The sequence below is a fragment of the Pteropus alecto genome, unplaced genomic scaffold (assembly GCF_000325575.1).
Source record: "Pteropus alecto unplaced genomic scaffold, ASM32557v1 scaffold63, whole genome shotgun sequence".
Classification (NCBI taxonomy): domain Eukaryota; kingdom Metazoa; phylum Chordata; class Mammalia; order Chiroptera; family Pteropodidae; genus Pteropus; species Pteropus alecto.
The window spans coordinates 881,374-897,679 of record NW_006434897.1 but is presented as its reverse complement, the minus strand read 5'-3'; positions in this window follow the sequence as shown (position 1 = coordinate 897,679).

The following is a 16,306-nucleotide window of genomic DNA, read 5'->3' as shown; positions in this document are numbered from 1 at the left end:
GGTGATAAATTCCTTTAGCTTATTTTTGTCTGGAAAGCTCTTTATCTGTCCTTCAATTCTAAATGATAGCTTTGCTTGTTGTATATCCTAGGTCTTCATCCTGTCGAATATTTTTTGCCAAGCCCTTTTGTCCTGCATAGTTTCTTTTGAGAAATCAGCTGCCAGTCTTATGGGCGTTCCCATATAAGTAACTATCTGTTTTTCCCTTGCTGCTTTTAATATTCTTTCTTTGTATTTAACCTTTGGAATTTTAATTATGATATTCCTTGGTGTGGGCCTCTTTAGAGCACTGATTTTTGGAATTCGCTGAACTTCCTGGGGTTTTATGTCCATTTCCTCCACCAGGTTAGGGAAGTCTTCCATCATTATTTCTTCAAACAGCTGTTTAACATCTTGATTTTCTTCAGTTACACTGATCAGACGGATATTTGCACCCTTAATAGTGTCTCATATTCTTCTTAAATTATTTTTATAGTCTTGGCATCTTATCTCTTGCTGTTCTGCTTGCGTGACCTTGGCTTTCCTATCCTCTAGATAAAGCATTTGATCCTCTTCTTTATTCACTTTGTTTATTCCTTTGTTTATTCCATTTAATATACTTCTCATCTCAGATAATGTGTTCTCCATTTCAGACGTTCCCTTTTATAATTTCTATTTCCATTTTTATGTTTTTTATCTCTTTTATAGAGTTCTCTACACTTCACAAAAGTTTATTGAGCATCTGTATAACCTATGTTTTGAACTCTGCATCTGTTAGATTACTTGACTCCATTATATCTGGATCTCTGTTCTCTTCTCTCATATGGTTTCTGCTTCTTTGTCTTCCCATTTTGGCTGTCTCTCCATGTCTGTTTCTATGTACTAAGCAAAATTCCTAAGTCTCCTGGTCTTATTAGTGTGGATTTGTGAAGTAGGTGTCCAGTGGCACAGTCCTGAGAGGGGTTCAGCTGCAGGCCAAATTTAGCCCAAGCCTCTGCCTCTCTGGGGCCACCTGTTAAGATTCAGCAAGCAATCCACAGATGCTGTGCTTATAGTTGCCTCAAAAGACCACACCAGAAAAAGAGGCCAGCTGCCTCCAGTGTGGGTCTCAGCAAGGAGCACCTGACTTGCTGAAGATATACCTGGATGTGTCTTGGGTGGGGCCATGAGTTGGGAGAGGCGGGGTTTCAGGGAATCCTCTGGGCGGAGGGACCTCTGTTATCCAGTTTGATGACATCAGGGCTATGGCAGCGATGTGTCAGGAGCACTGAAAGCAGGGAGGGCTCAACAGGGAACAATGGATACCACCAGCACTTCTGTACCAATGAGTCTCTCCTTGGCCCTCACTCCGACAATGTCTCCCTGGTGCCCACTGCACGCAGCCAAATCGGTACTGGTGCTCAGAGCGAGCAGCTCCATCACCGTGAAAATCTGCTTACAGACGCGGCCCCTTTAAGAGGTTTCTGCTGCTGCCATAGCCTGTCTCACTCAGCCGCTTGAGACCCAGCAGCCCCGTGTCCTCACCCAATCCTATGTCCTCCCGTTGTAGGGTGATTTCTTGGATATCTCCTTAGTTGTATGGTTTGTTCATCCCAGGCAATTTTTCCTCGCTGCTGCTCCTTGTTTCCATCACAACTTTGATTTGGTCGCCAGAAGGATGAACAGAGTCTCTATCATCTACTCCATTTTTTTTCTTCTCTCGAAAAAAACATTTTTCACTGTTTTTGATTGTTTAATACAGTTTATCCAATGTAAATTATCAAAACTTATTGAAAACTATCCTATAACACACAACATTAATTTATTAATGTGAAAAATATCTTGGAAGAAAATTATGTTAAATCAATATTGCCATCAATCAAATAATTATTGATTTATTGAATGCCTCCTGTATGTAGTGTTGCTGGACAAGAAGCATCATTCCTGACTACAAAGCACTTATAGCCATTATGACTATTCCTTTGTTCTTCTTGAAACTTCATAGTGTAAGCTTTCATTTTTTTTTTCTTTCAAGCCATTTGGATGAAGCACAAGCACCTTACCTTAAATATCATTTATGTTCAAATTAATTAATGTTAATAAGATTGGATGATTGAGCATTTCCTAAGAAAGCCTTTAGGGTGAGCATTGATTTGTTCCTGAAGAATGCATGCAATAAAGCCTGTGGGAATTGACATTTTCCATAAAGCTTTTTTTTTTTTTTCTAGTTAATGCTATACATGCTAAAATATTTAGGAGGAAGGGTCTTAAAACTTACACTCTTGTAAATGGTCTCTAATCTATCACTATGACTACACTGACAAAATAAGTACTTAGGAAATGCAGCAAAGAGCATGTCTGTGATTGTGTAGCTGCACAGTGTGCTCATATTTTAATTGCCAAAAATCAGACAGCTGTTTTATCCTGCCAGATGCAAAACCCCCAAATTCTTCAGAAGTTTACTTGTGTCAAATCAAAATAGAATCATCACAATGAAAAAACCCCTTCTTTGATATTTGACATAATCTTTGTCAAATGAAATTTCAAGAATGTTATTATATCATAGAAAAGCTAAAGTGAGCCTATGGAATTTTTAAAGGGCATAGATATAACAATATTAACTTTATAGGTTGCCCATAAATTCTGGAAACACAGGCAAATATGCATAATAAATGATTTGTTGTTTTAACACTAATATGTTTGATGACATTACATGATACGTTAAATGTGTTATTTCTTGTAGCAATGCATAGTTCACGTTGCAACGAGCGAGGTGCATGAATAAGACATTTTCCCTAATTCTAGCAGAAACTTCTGCAATGTGTTACCTTCGTTGACTTCTCCCTCTAGTTTTATTAAATCTATACCTTGTCAACGTAAGGAACATCCAAACTTGTAAAGCATTTTTATAAGAGCTTATTTGAATCAATCAGAGGATACGCCTGGAGGCAAGATTTCAACAGACTGAGAAAAATGTTTTGGAGAATAAGTTTGCAGTTTCTTTTATGCATTTGAGATTAAGAAGGGAAGATAAGGAAAATTACGAGAAGTGAGAGAAAGCAAGGAGGATTACCTCCTGCACGTTTCAGAAGGAGGTGTTCGAAAGGATGGGTCAAGGTATTAGAAGGAGGGATCTAAAAGGGAGTATTTTAAAGGCGTGTTAACCTAGATGCACGGAAACAGTGGACAGGATTCGACTCACTTAAGGCAAAAATAAGCCTTTTAGTAAAGAAGATACATGTATGCCTAGGGCATGACTACCCAACATGACCTGCCCAGTTAGTAACTTATGATCAGATCATCCTGTGAGGTTACTTTGCAAAGAACCCCCTTTTTTCATCCACAACCTTTAGCACACTCCAGAAGAAGTAATCCAGGGTTTCATCTATAAAGCTGATATATAGCAACTTACTTAATATAAATCTGTAAAAAAATAAAATAGTATTGTTTGTGTTTCTAAACTTTATGGCTACCCTTTCTATAAAAGGGAATTAATAACTGATGTTTAACTTTCTTTTGGACTTTGGCATTTTGTTTTCATCCCACTTGTAGGTAAAAGCCCAGTAAAATCAGCCATTATATATACTTTTAAGTTATTAACCAACAAATTTTTCTTATAGATACTTAATATCTTACAGATACCATAGCTGATTCTGTTTCCCTCTTTCCATTGGCTTTTGTAAACCTAGAGCAAAATGTATGTCCCATCTTTACAGAATCTTATTGCACACATTTTGAGAAGTAACCTTACAGCAAGGTTCATTTTAATTTTCCTTTTCATTTTTCCATTATACTCATTAGCTACTTTAAAAAGCTTGTTTTCTCTTCACAAATATAATAAATATTCACTATATAAAATGTGTAAAATAAATACAAGAAGAAAGAAGAAAATAAAAATGATCTGTCCTTTCACCACTCATTTTTAGTTCTTAATATTTTGGCATTTCCCCATGCATGTATATGCATCTCTGAAAGTGGCTCATTTTATACATAACATTTTATGCTATGCTTTCTGAATTTAATAGTATATTGAACATCTTCAATAGAACTTCATACTATTCTACAACATCATTCTAAACAATTGTACATATTTACAAAATGGATATACAATTTAAGCAATTTGTCCACTGCTGCATGTTTAAATGTTTTCAATTCTTTGCCATTATAAACAACAGTGCAACTTAGCTACACAGTTAAATATCTGCCCTCTCCCTTAATTATTTTCTTAAGATAAATTCCTAAAAGTAGAATTACTAAATTAGGCAGAATATAGACTCTTATGGTTTGGTGCTGTACTGCCAATTTTCCCTAACAAAAGAGGGCGCCAGCAAAACACACACACGTCAAAGTGGACTCTGTCCAACGTCCTTTCCAGTAATGGGGTTGTTTTGTTGGCTTTCATTTTACCTTTTTTAGTGTATTAATTTTGTAAGCCACATTAAATCTCGAATAGAACATGTGGGATATCAACAAATAAAAATAAAACCAAAAATATGTAGTAAAATAAAAAGCCATGTGACACACATCTATAAATTAGCTTAGGTAAAATGTTTCTAAACATTCATATCGAAAATTATCTAAATGCATAAAAATGTATGACTGGGGTTGTTGGTTCTTTGCTGAAATTCTGTTTGATGTCATGTATTTCCCTCCATGCTCCCACACACCCGCCAAAAATAAAAGGTTTCAGAAAGAAAGTTCTGTACAAACTCAAACTGTTATTAGTCATTTTCATCTTTAGCACACATGCACGAGCCAATAAAAAAAAGTTGATAGTTCACCAACTGTCATAGCAAAATAAAAAGCAAAGTGTCAAAATTTGTGTCATCCAGCAATAGAATGGTAGCCAGAGAAGGCATTTTATTGTCCATTTCTCAAAAAGAAATCTTAGTGTCATGATTTATAACATGCTTCATGATCCAATCACCTTTGCCATCAATTACCTTCTTATGTGTACCACTGTGTCTCAGGCTTTATAGAAGAAAATAACCTTACTAACCAACCATCAGATAGGCATGTACTATGAGTTCTTTTGTAGCCTTTAGGGGTAGATTTGTACTATTCCATCCAAGTTCTTGCTGAGTTCCTTTTTTGATTAACTGGGAAAAAATCCAAGGAAGGTTTATTGCTGTCAGCTTAGAACCAGTTAAAATGACTTGCCCAGTACCTGGAATGAAACATGCACCTGGGGTCTCATTAGCATTATGTTGAGATGAATTATACTGATGTTTCTGAGAGTAAATGGCTTGGAAGATATAATAGATTAAATAGTTTCTCCCTAAAATTCATGTCTACCTGGAACTTCAGAATGTGAACTTATTTGAAAGAGAGTCATTACAGATGTAATTAGTTTCATTAAGATGAGGTCATACTGGATAAGGAGGGCTCTAAATCCAACAACTGGTGTCCTTATAAAAAGGCTGTGTGAATACAAAAGGGAAACACCATGTGAAGATGAAGACAGAAATTGGAGTGATGTGTCTAAAAGCCAAGGAATGCCAAGCAACCAACAAAAGCAAAGCAGAAGTATAGAGAATATATTCTCCCTCAGAGCCTTAAGGAACCAAATTGCCAATACCTTGATTTCAGACTTCGGCCTCCAGAACCATGAGATAATACATTTCTGTTTTAAGTCACACAGTTTGTGGTACAGAGATAATCATGTTGCTACAAAAACATCTACAGTAGGCCTTTAATGTAATCCAGCCATGGCACGTGTCACCAGGTTGATTGCCAGAACTCATTGATCTGTCCAGAATTCCCTTCCTCTGAAAGCTCCATGTGTGTTCTTCTCAAAGTGTCAACTCAATCAAAAAGAATGACATTTCCAACTGACAAAGTCTATTAGTCAAGGTATATGGGGAGCTGTACTCCCTGGCTAGATCTTTCCAAAAAACTTTGACATCCCTTTGCAAGCAAATGTAGGTTAGCCAAATCTGTTTTATAAAGTGCCTCTCTCCATCTGGTAATTTGTGATAGCATCAGTCAAATAATGGCTCCACATTAGTTTTACTCAGAAAGCATATACATTATATAAGACTGAATTTATATAAGCTTTAACCTTGATGAAATTCTAGTCATTTTAAAGACAAATCATTACATATATTTTCCTTAATATATTATAGCAGAGCAGGTACCCTTTATGATTTGACCATACTAGAAGCTGAAAAATATTTAAATTTATTTTACTTTCTTATGAATTAATATTTATCCCATAAAGCAAGACTCCAAATGTTAAAGTGAAACTTCATGTCTATGGAGAGGACCCAGGAAAATCGATCATACCCATAGGAAACTCTATCAAGTACAAACTTAGTCCATTCTTTTATATTATTAAAAGGAAATCTGTACAGAGATGGTTTAGGGAAAAGATTCTGTCCCCAGGGCAGCTTCTGAAGCATTCAGTGGATTTAACTATGCTGAATCTAAGCTATATTGAGAAGTATCTCTTCAATATATAGGACTAACATCAAATTTAACTACAGAAACATTTTACTTAGAGATGGACCAAGCAACTCTTGATGATTTATTTAACTGAAAAGAAATAGTTGCTACCAACTAGAAGCTTCCTAAGCTTTCTAGGTCTCGTTTATTCTTTGAAAAGAGATTGCCGATGATAGTTATTTACTGAGTTTTTAATATTCACTTTGTGGAGATATTAGTATTTACACTATTTAGAAAACTCCTTTAAAAAACATAGATGAAATATTCTCTAAAACACCAAAACAGAGTCTTTCAAAGAACACAGTTGTCAGCAAATAAAATAGCTCTCACCAGAGTGAGCTGCAACCTGGTTCTGGAAACACAAGACACCCTGAAATGGGTCTAGTAAGAGAAGAGAGAAGCAGGAATTAGCAGCACTGAGCTACAACAACAAAAAAAATGACTGTGGAGAGTCCAGTGTGTTGCCCTTCTGCTTCCTCTTGCCCTTTGCCCTTTCTCTTCCACCCTCTGGTACCCCATGCTATTAGGGCATGATTCTTAACTTTCTATTTTGGTCTTCTATCCTTTTGAGAATCTGACAAAAGTTACACATTGTCTCCACATAATTCTGAATACTATTCTTAGCAACTAGGGATGGACCTCTACACACTCCTTCCTCTTCATTATGCCTAAACTGCTTACCAAATCTAAGAATCTAATAATAGCTCATTCATCATAAAATGCAATAAGGCTTAATACTTCGCCATTCTCTCCTTGAAGGGAATTTTACGTGAAGTACCTTCTTCTCTAGCTGATTTAACTGATCTAAATGATAAAAGCATCATTGTGCAATGTGAGATCTGCTATGAGTCCCTTCCTGAATCCCCCAAATTTAACCCCCATACAAGGTAAGCTTGATTTTAGATGCCTTCCCCAAAATATATAAAATTGAACTCATCTTTCGCCCAGAAATTAATTACCCTTCCATTGCCTTTATACTCTACATTCAGGATCTTGACATTATTGTGACTCTCAATTCTCCCTCATTCAGTCAATCATCAAATACCATCATTTTTCCTTAATAATGTCTTTTATATCTATCTCTTTCTCTATATATTAATTTCCTATTGCTGCTGTAACAAATTACCACAAACTTAGTGCTGTAAAACAACACTAATTTATCTCTTACACTTCTAGAAGCCAGAAGTCCTAAATGAGGTTAATGGAGATAAACTTAAGGTGTCAACAAAGGCTAATTCCTTCTGGAAGCTCCAGGGGAGAATCTGTTCCTTACCTCTTCTAGTTTCTAGAAGCTACCCACATTCCTTAGCTTATGGCTCCATAACGTCAACCTCTACTTCTTTAGTCCCATTACTTTCTCCTAATTTTGACCTTTCTGCCTTCCTCTTATAAAGACCTTTGTGATAACATTGGGCATACCTGGATAATCCAGGACAGTCTCCCCATCTCAAGACCTTAATTGCATCTGCAAAGTCCCTTTTACAATGTAAGAGAACATATTCACAAGTTCTGAGGATCAGGCCACAGACATCTTTGGGGGACTGTTATTCAGCCTTCTACACTCTACATCAGCGGTCCCCAACCATTTTGGCACTAGGGACAGGTGTCCCTATGAGAATCTAATGCCTGATGATCTGAGGTGGAGCTGAGGCAGTGATCCTAACACTGCAGAGTGACTGCAAATACAAATGAAGCTTCACTCCTTTGCCCACCACTCACCTCCTGCTGTGTGGCCCAGTTCCTAACAGGCCACGGGAGTTGGAGACCTCTGCCCTGCATCACCTCTTCCTCAACCCTAGTTTTGGTGTTTATCTGTACCCCTCAACTACAGTTGACACTTAAACAATGTGGAGGTAAAGGGTATCGACCCCATGCAGTCAAAAATCTACATATATCTTTTGACTCCTCCCTAATAGTCTACTGTGAACCGGAAGTCTTACCAATAACATAGTCAATTAACACATATTTGTATGTTATCTGTATTATATACTCTATTCTTACAACAAAGTAAACTAGACAAAAGAAAATGTCATTTAAAAAATCATAACAAAAATATATTTACAGTACTGTATTTATTTATTGAAAAAAATCCATGTATAAGTGGATCCATGCAGTTCAAATCCATTTTGTTCAAGGGTCAGCTGTACTTCAACATTTCCCTAGCTAGCTTTCCTGACCCCAGCCTTTCTCCCAATCCTTGTGGCCATTCTAGATATGACAATATTCATCAAAACTTAGTTTTTCATCCTGTTCCCCACACACATTCCAAGAACCCTGACCCTAGCTTACTTCAGCCCAGCATTGGTCACTCTGTCAAACCAATCTCCACACTGTCACCCTATTCACAGAAACCAATGATATTCCTGTATTTGTTCAGATTCCGCTTCCTCTCACCTCCAAAATTCCCCCATTATCCTAAAGTCTGACATAAGTCCCAACTCCTCCATGAAGTCATCTCAACAGTTGCAATGCACAATTTGAATTTCTGTGGCATTTTTTGTTGAGATGATGCCCCTAGCATTTATTACATGCTGTTTGAGTATGTCTCCACTACTTTCCTACTATATGACTTTGAGAAGTCATCTTCCCTTCCCATGCCTCGTTTCTTTGTCTATAAAAGTGATAAAACTCAAACTCTAATCACAGGATTTCTATGAGGGTTCAAAGTAATAATGCGCTTAAGATGTTCAGCATGTAACTCTCAGTTAGTGTTACCTCTTCCTTTTTATTCATCTTCTTTAGTAAATGACCTATATCATTGGCTATATGAAAAATTCTTTCAGGGAGGGGAATATCTCATATATTACACCATGTACACTGGAAGCCCAATAAATGCATCTTTTATCACTATTATTGATGACAAAAATTATGATAATATAAAAGGACATTCTAATATTGTCTTTATTTTTATTTTTTGAATTTTTCTAAGAGTTTATTTTAGCCAAACTGATGACATATACCAGGGAGCAAGGTCTCAAATATTCCCTAATATTTTGTTTTTAGAACACCAATCTGGTCCCTGTAACTTTCTATTTCTCATTCTGGTTATACAAGTAAACACTTTCTCTTCTATTGAACTGTTTACCTTTCCATCAAACTGTTTACATTTCTATTAAACTATTTAGAGAAGATTTATGCTTGATTCACTGTGGAAACACCTGAGAACAATGGTTGGCAAATAGCTGGACTTCATCAAATATTGGCACAAGGAATTAATCTTCTAATGTTCAAGAATCTGCCTGTCTCATTGCCTTCTTCTTTCCTAATTTATCATCTAAAAAATGAAGAGGTGTATTTGATAATCTTTAAAGTCCTTTGAAACTCTAAAATTCCCTAATTCTATAATTCTGTGAAAGGATGAGAAATTAATTTGACAAAGAAATAACCCTTTCTTACTTTTGTATTGTTTCCTAAAACACTGCTTTCACTTTAATATCATAATTTTATGGTACTGATTTATGATAGGATAAGTCTGTTTATAGAGACAGAAAAGTCTTTTCCAGTAATTGCTAGATATTATTAAGTCAGCAGCTATTACTTGAGTAGCTATTATTTAATACCAAACTACCTTTGGTATTATAATCCTACTTTACATATGCATAAGCATAAAATATTTTGTTCTAGCACAAAATTTTTAAAATCGAAATTACATGTAGAATCCATACAAATGTTCATTTGATTGAAGATAAATAATGAATATACTTTTAAGAATAAATGTATTAATTAAGGTTGAAAATGGGAGGTTGTAATTAATATGGTCTTAGACCAGAAATATCTAAATCTTATTCTAGGTAATTAACCTCTTCCCTTAAGGTCCACAAGGAAAACACACACACTGAGGAAGAAGAAGAAAAACTTGTTAAAAAGAACAAAAACTGTTACTAGATAAGGCTTTAATGAATGCCAGACCTCAATGCAGAACATTAGGGAACTATTCTGGGACTTAGAAAAAAGTACCTTTCCATAAACTTCATTAGCCTAAAGCAAGGGTCCCCAACCCCCGATCTGTCCATGGCCTATTCGGAATGGGGCTGCACAGCAGAAGGTGAGCAAAGCTTCATCTGTACTTGCAGCCGCTGCCCAGCACTAGCATCACTGCCTCAGCTCCACCTCAGATCATCAGGCATTAGATTCTCACAGGAGCACCGGTCTCTGGTGCCAAAAAGATTGGGAGAACACTGGCCTAAAGGACCTAGAGTCAAAATAGGGCTTATTTCCTCTACTGATGCCCCATAGTTCAAATCCAAGTCACATCTTGCTCTTCTAATGCCCACTACAATCTTGTTTATACTTCTACCACAAGACTCTGAGAAAGCATGGCCCAATCAGTCCTTTAACATTACCAATCCATAGCAGCTCCTCCTTCTTGGAGTAGAAAAGAAATCTCATGGCCAAAAATTGGGGGTGGGGGTGGGGTGAGATAAATTCCTCCCTTACACCATATAGCAAAATAGAGTCCAGATAAGTTTAAGAAATAATAAAAATTTTAGGAAAAAAAATAAATGATTACTTACAAATTTTGTGCAGAAGGATTCTCTGAGCATGGTACCATGAAACAAAAATTGAAAAGACTGATGAGCTTTTCTACTTGAAACTTAAAGCAAAAAATTAAACAAACAAAAAAAAGTTAAAGGCAACATCTAGGAAACATGTAAAAATCTGGGAATGGATTTATACTATGTATGACAAAGTCTTTTTCAATAAATAAGAAAAAATATTCCAAAAAATAGCAGAAGTCTTGATTAGGTCACACACACACACACACACACACACACATTAATGGACTATCTATCCAATATTTTCAAAGACTAGCTCTCTGAAGAGAAAACATTTAAGCTTAAATCTTAAGGATATGAGGACATGTCAGGCAGGGGAGGGGCATCCCTGGCAGTGGAAGCAGCATGTGTGAAAGTTCTGAGGTTGAGGAAAGCTCATCATTGTCGAGGTACTGAAAAGAACTGCCAGATTGACAGTGTGACTGGAGCAGAGTAGGCAGAGAGGGGAGAGGCAGGAGTTAAGTTTGGAGAAAAAGGCAGGGATATATCATAGTGGTTTTGATTTTATTATAAGTGCAATTAGAAGCCACTAGATGGTTTTAAATAGGCCACTGGTTCTTGGATAGATGGCAGGGGTGAAAGGGGAGCAATAGTACAATTAGAAAGGCCAGTCAGGAGGTTATTGAAGCTGCAACATTAATTCAGGCTGGAAATAATAGTGACCTGGGTTCAGATAATGGCAGTAGAGATGAAGGGAAGTAGATGCAATCAAGATCAATTTTAGAGGCAGAAGAGAAGGGAGCTGGGGAAGGGGGCTTTGAGAAAACCAAAGAAAAGTCCTAGATTTATAGCTTGAGCAGCTGTTTAGATGGTGATGCTCTTTACTAAGGTGAGATTGAGAGAACAGATTTTAAAATGTAAATCAAGAGCTTCCTCTAAAAGCAGATCACCGAGGGCTCCCTATGTTTAAACTTTGCCTACCAGTATATACCCAGCACTTAGACACTGACTGATACAATAGGCAGTGTTTGCCGAATGAATACTAATTGAACTGGGATTGATGACAACCCTCTAATATTCTGATGATTTACCTCTTATAAAAGGGTATTCGGTAAATTTAAATGATATATTAAACAGATGTGGGATATAGTTAAAAGATTCACATTTCAAAACTATGAATGAGGTAACAGTGATAATGTGTTCTACATATATGAGCCTTAGATAAAGCAAAGAACTTTTTTACAGGATGTCTGATATAAAGGATGTCTGATGCTGCAAATTGGCACTTCACAGAGGAAAAAGCTGTAAGAACTTCACTATAGGTGAAAATTATTTATTATTGCTTGAAGCTCTTCAATTCTATTGTTTTAAAGATTTGACCAAAGGCACTGTAGCCTGGCACCACTGGCTTTTAGTGGACAGGGGAGCAAACAAGAGAGTAAATGACATCATCTTCGTGTGAGCTGTTGATGCTTGTCAGATTTGACAGGCTAAGGAGGAGCCCTTGAATGACTCTGAGACCAAATAAGTATTCAGTTTTTAAACTCTGAGGGCAACATGGTTTTTAGCATAAGCACATTGACATGCTATTTACATGTCTCAATTCTATTAGAATATGGATTATTCATGGTGTGAAAAGGAGAAATCTTATACAGGATACAAAAGTGTATCTTTGTCCGTGTTCCACCAAAAAGTATCTAGACTTCAATACTTTACTTAGGTAATTGGTATCTAGTGTCCTTACTATTTCAATAAAGGCTTTTTAAAATTTGGCATTAGCTATCATTGAAAATCAGATTTGATCAGGGAGACTTCAAACTCAGTTAAATTTACCCAGAGCTGATATTTTATATCTTGTCTAAGCAAGATCTAAAACAAAAATAAATAAACAAAAAACTCTCTGGGATAGACAAAAAAAAATTCTTTTTAAATATTCTTTAAAGTATCAAAAATAATTATTAATTCCATAAGATCCAGCAACTCCATTTCTGGGTATGTACCTAAAAAAATTGAAAACAGGGTCTCAAAAAAATATTTGTACACCCATGTTCATAGAAGCACTATTTACAATAGCCAAAGGTAGAAGAAACCCAAGTGTCCATCAATGAATAAATAGAGAAACAAAGTGTGGTTTACATGTATAATGGAATATTATTATTCAGTCTTAAAAATGAGAAATTCTAACACATGATATAACATGGATGAACTTTGAACACCTCATGCTAATGAAATAAACCAGTTGCAAAAAAATACAAATATTGTATGATTCCACTTATATAAAGTGCGACAGTAGTCAAACTCATGGAGACAGAAAGTAGAATGGCCATTGCCAGGGGCTGCAGGGAAGGGAAATGGGGAGTTAGTGTTTAATGGGTACAGAGTTTCAGTTTGGGAAGATGAAAAAGTTCTGGAGATGAATGGTGGTGATGGTCGTACAATGTGAATATATTTAATGCTACTGAACTACACATTCTTTAAAATTTATTTTTATTAAGTTTATCAGGGTAAGTGGTCTGCCATATGAGCAATATTATAATAATCCGACAGAAGAAGACATTTAAAAGTGGGAACCCAGTCACAGAACTATCTTCCGAACATCTGGCACAGTAGGTTTTAGTTAATAAACGTAAGGTCAATTTGAGATGATAGTCAATGAATGTAGTCACCTAAAGGCAAATGTAGTCTTGATGCTCTATAGAATTATTTTATCTAGAATGATAAAAAGGTAGTCCACCTCTCTTCTCTTCTGATCAGTCCACATCAAGTTCTGGTCAGTTCTAGGGAGACTCTTTTAGAAAAACAAACTGAAATGGGTTGAGGGAGGAGTAATCAGAAGAAAAAAAAGCATCTGAGAAATTGCTGATAAGAAATAACTTAAGAATAACACACTGGCTATAATAAAAAGGAGTAACTTGTTTATGGCTGGGAAGAATAGAGACCAAATTTTGGAAGCTACACATTAAAACAGGTTTTAGATCAGCAGAATGAAGAACTTTCTGACAATTTCCATAGCATTTTATCAGTACTTCTTGTGTAGAACTTTCCACTTTCTATCTTTAAAGTTACTTTCAGAAATTACCTCATTATCCACATAGCACCTGCTTGTGTACATATTAGGCCCTGAAATACTTGATGAATTAATTAAAGAGTGTGAGGATGATTAAACAAATGACTGTCGAAACTAGCAAAAAATGAAACTGAGCTGTCCTGTGAAGAAAGGATCCAAACACAGGCCAGTTAATATTTGGCAGAGATATTATGAAAGAAACACAAGTTTCATTTACTTGGTTGGATTAGATGACTTTTAAAGGCCCTTCAAGCCCTGAAGATCTATGGTTTCATGGCCTAGATTTAGGTCCTGGCTTTCTGTTTATTAGCACGGTGGATTAGGCAAAGTCACTTAGCTGCTTTGCTCACATATATACCCTACTTGCTACAAAAACAAATATCAAAAACAAAACAAAAAGGCTAACTGCATCACTACCTTGATTGGCTGTAAGTCTTGTGTGAACTTAAAGTGCCCTGGGGGAGGTGGGTGGAAGCCTGAGCTGGGAGAGAGGAAAAGAATTGTATTATAGGGCTTGCCCCCAAAGGTAAGGCAGTATTAACCCCAAACACTGTTTACCAAAGGGCATAACAACTTCAGGCTTGAAGGGTGGCAGAGTCCTATCTATGGTGGGTCAGTCCCACAAAGGAAGCAATGCCTCAAGAGTATACTCATATATTGCACAGAGGACATAGGGAATAGAAAACAACCACTGGGACAGGTGTTCTAGATTGATCAAAGTCTCAGTACCAAGTGGATGGTATCTGAAAAATTCAGGAAAAAAATGAGGCAGAAGCCAGAGGTATAGGTCAATGTGGAGGGAAGTAGAGGAAGGAAGGCTGTGGTTCAACTTAGGTATTTCAGGTTCTATCTTTAAAGCATTAAAATGAATGGCAGATCCCAGCTGATAGGTCTGGTCCTGAAACTGTACACAATGCCTTGGTCAAAATAAACTCTTCACCCACCCAAGGTTAAACCTGTAGGAAGAAACCATCATGGAATATGGGTGAATCAGAGGGACAGGCAAGACTAAACTGAGAAAGTGACCTATAATTTATAAATGGCTATACAAGTATACATGATTATAATTTAATAATTAGAAAGCTGCCTCTGGAGTCAGATCGTCTGGAATTGAATAAGATATGATTCATTTGACTTAATAATGGGCCCCTGCCTTACCTTCCTGTGTCTCTATTTCTTCAATGGAGGTAATAATAGTACCCACCTCATAGGGTGGTTTGAGGTTAAATAAGATAATATGGTAAAGCACCTGGAACAGTATCTGACATATAATAAACTCTCAATAAATATGAGCAATTATAGATTTTGCCTAAAGCTCAGTGATTTGTTTTGATATACATACCAAGGTCATTTTTTTCTGTTCAACAATCTATTCTCCAATTATGTCTTTGATTGTTTTATTTCAATGGTTCTCAAATCGGAAGTGATTTTGCCCTGATGGACATTTGGCATTGTCTGGAGACATTGCTGGTTGTCACACCTTGGGTGGAAGGGACCTCTGGCATCTAATAAGTGGAGGGCAGAAATGCTGCAAAACATCCTGAGATACAGAGATGCTGCTAAGCATACACATGCCAGTACCCTACACAAAAAATCACCTGATTCCAAATGTCAGTAGTGACAGGGTTGAGAAATCCTGACCTAGATTCATTTCTAGGAAATAGCAGAATTTTATCTGCAGCAACTCTGAAGAAATAAGATAGTATATTCTCTTTCTCTCACTTTCCAAAGCCCTAATACTCCGAAAAGATGGAATGTACAAAAAGCTGCAACCCCCAGTGAGCACTGCCACAAATCTTCTTATCCTGACTTCAGCACATCTTATAGTGTTCTGGAGTTGGGGATGAGGTAGGATTTCCACAACCCAGAATGCAATGGGACACTTTGGTTCCTTCCTAGATTTTTCCTAATTGCTTTCACAGAAGAGCAATTCTCAAATAGATATTCATTGATTTGGTGGAGTTGGGGAGCAGTGGTGGAAGTGGGCACAGGGGTAGGGAAGCCTGGAATCTGCCTCAGAAAGTAGTACCTGCATGTTCAAGGCATGGCAGAGAGGGAAGGTAAAAGGTCTTCATATCTACTTTTAGTTAGGAAGCTTCATTCTGTTTCTGGGAGCATAATGTAGATGGTCTATCAACTATTTTCATTTTTCAGTTATGTTTTGTTGCTTCATGGATGGTGGAAATTCATTTTAGATCCTGGCGACAGATTCAAAAATCTTACCATTTTTGGAGGAGGAGTTGGAGGTTTTCATCTTTTCCGGAACACCACAGGTCTTTTCACTGACAGTTAGGAAAGTCTGTCAGCACTACAAGCTAGATATCTTTTAAAATCATTACTT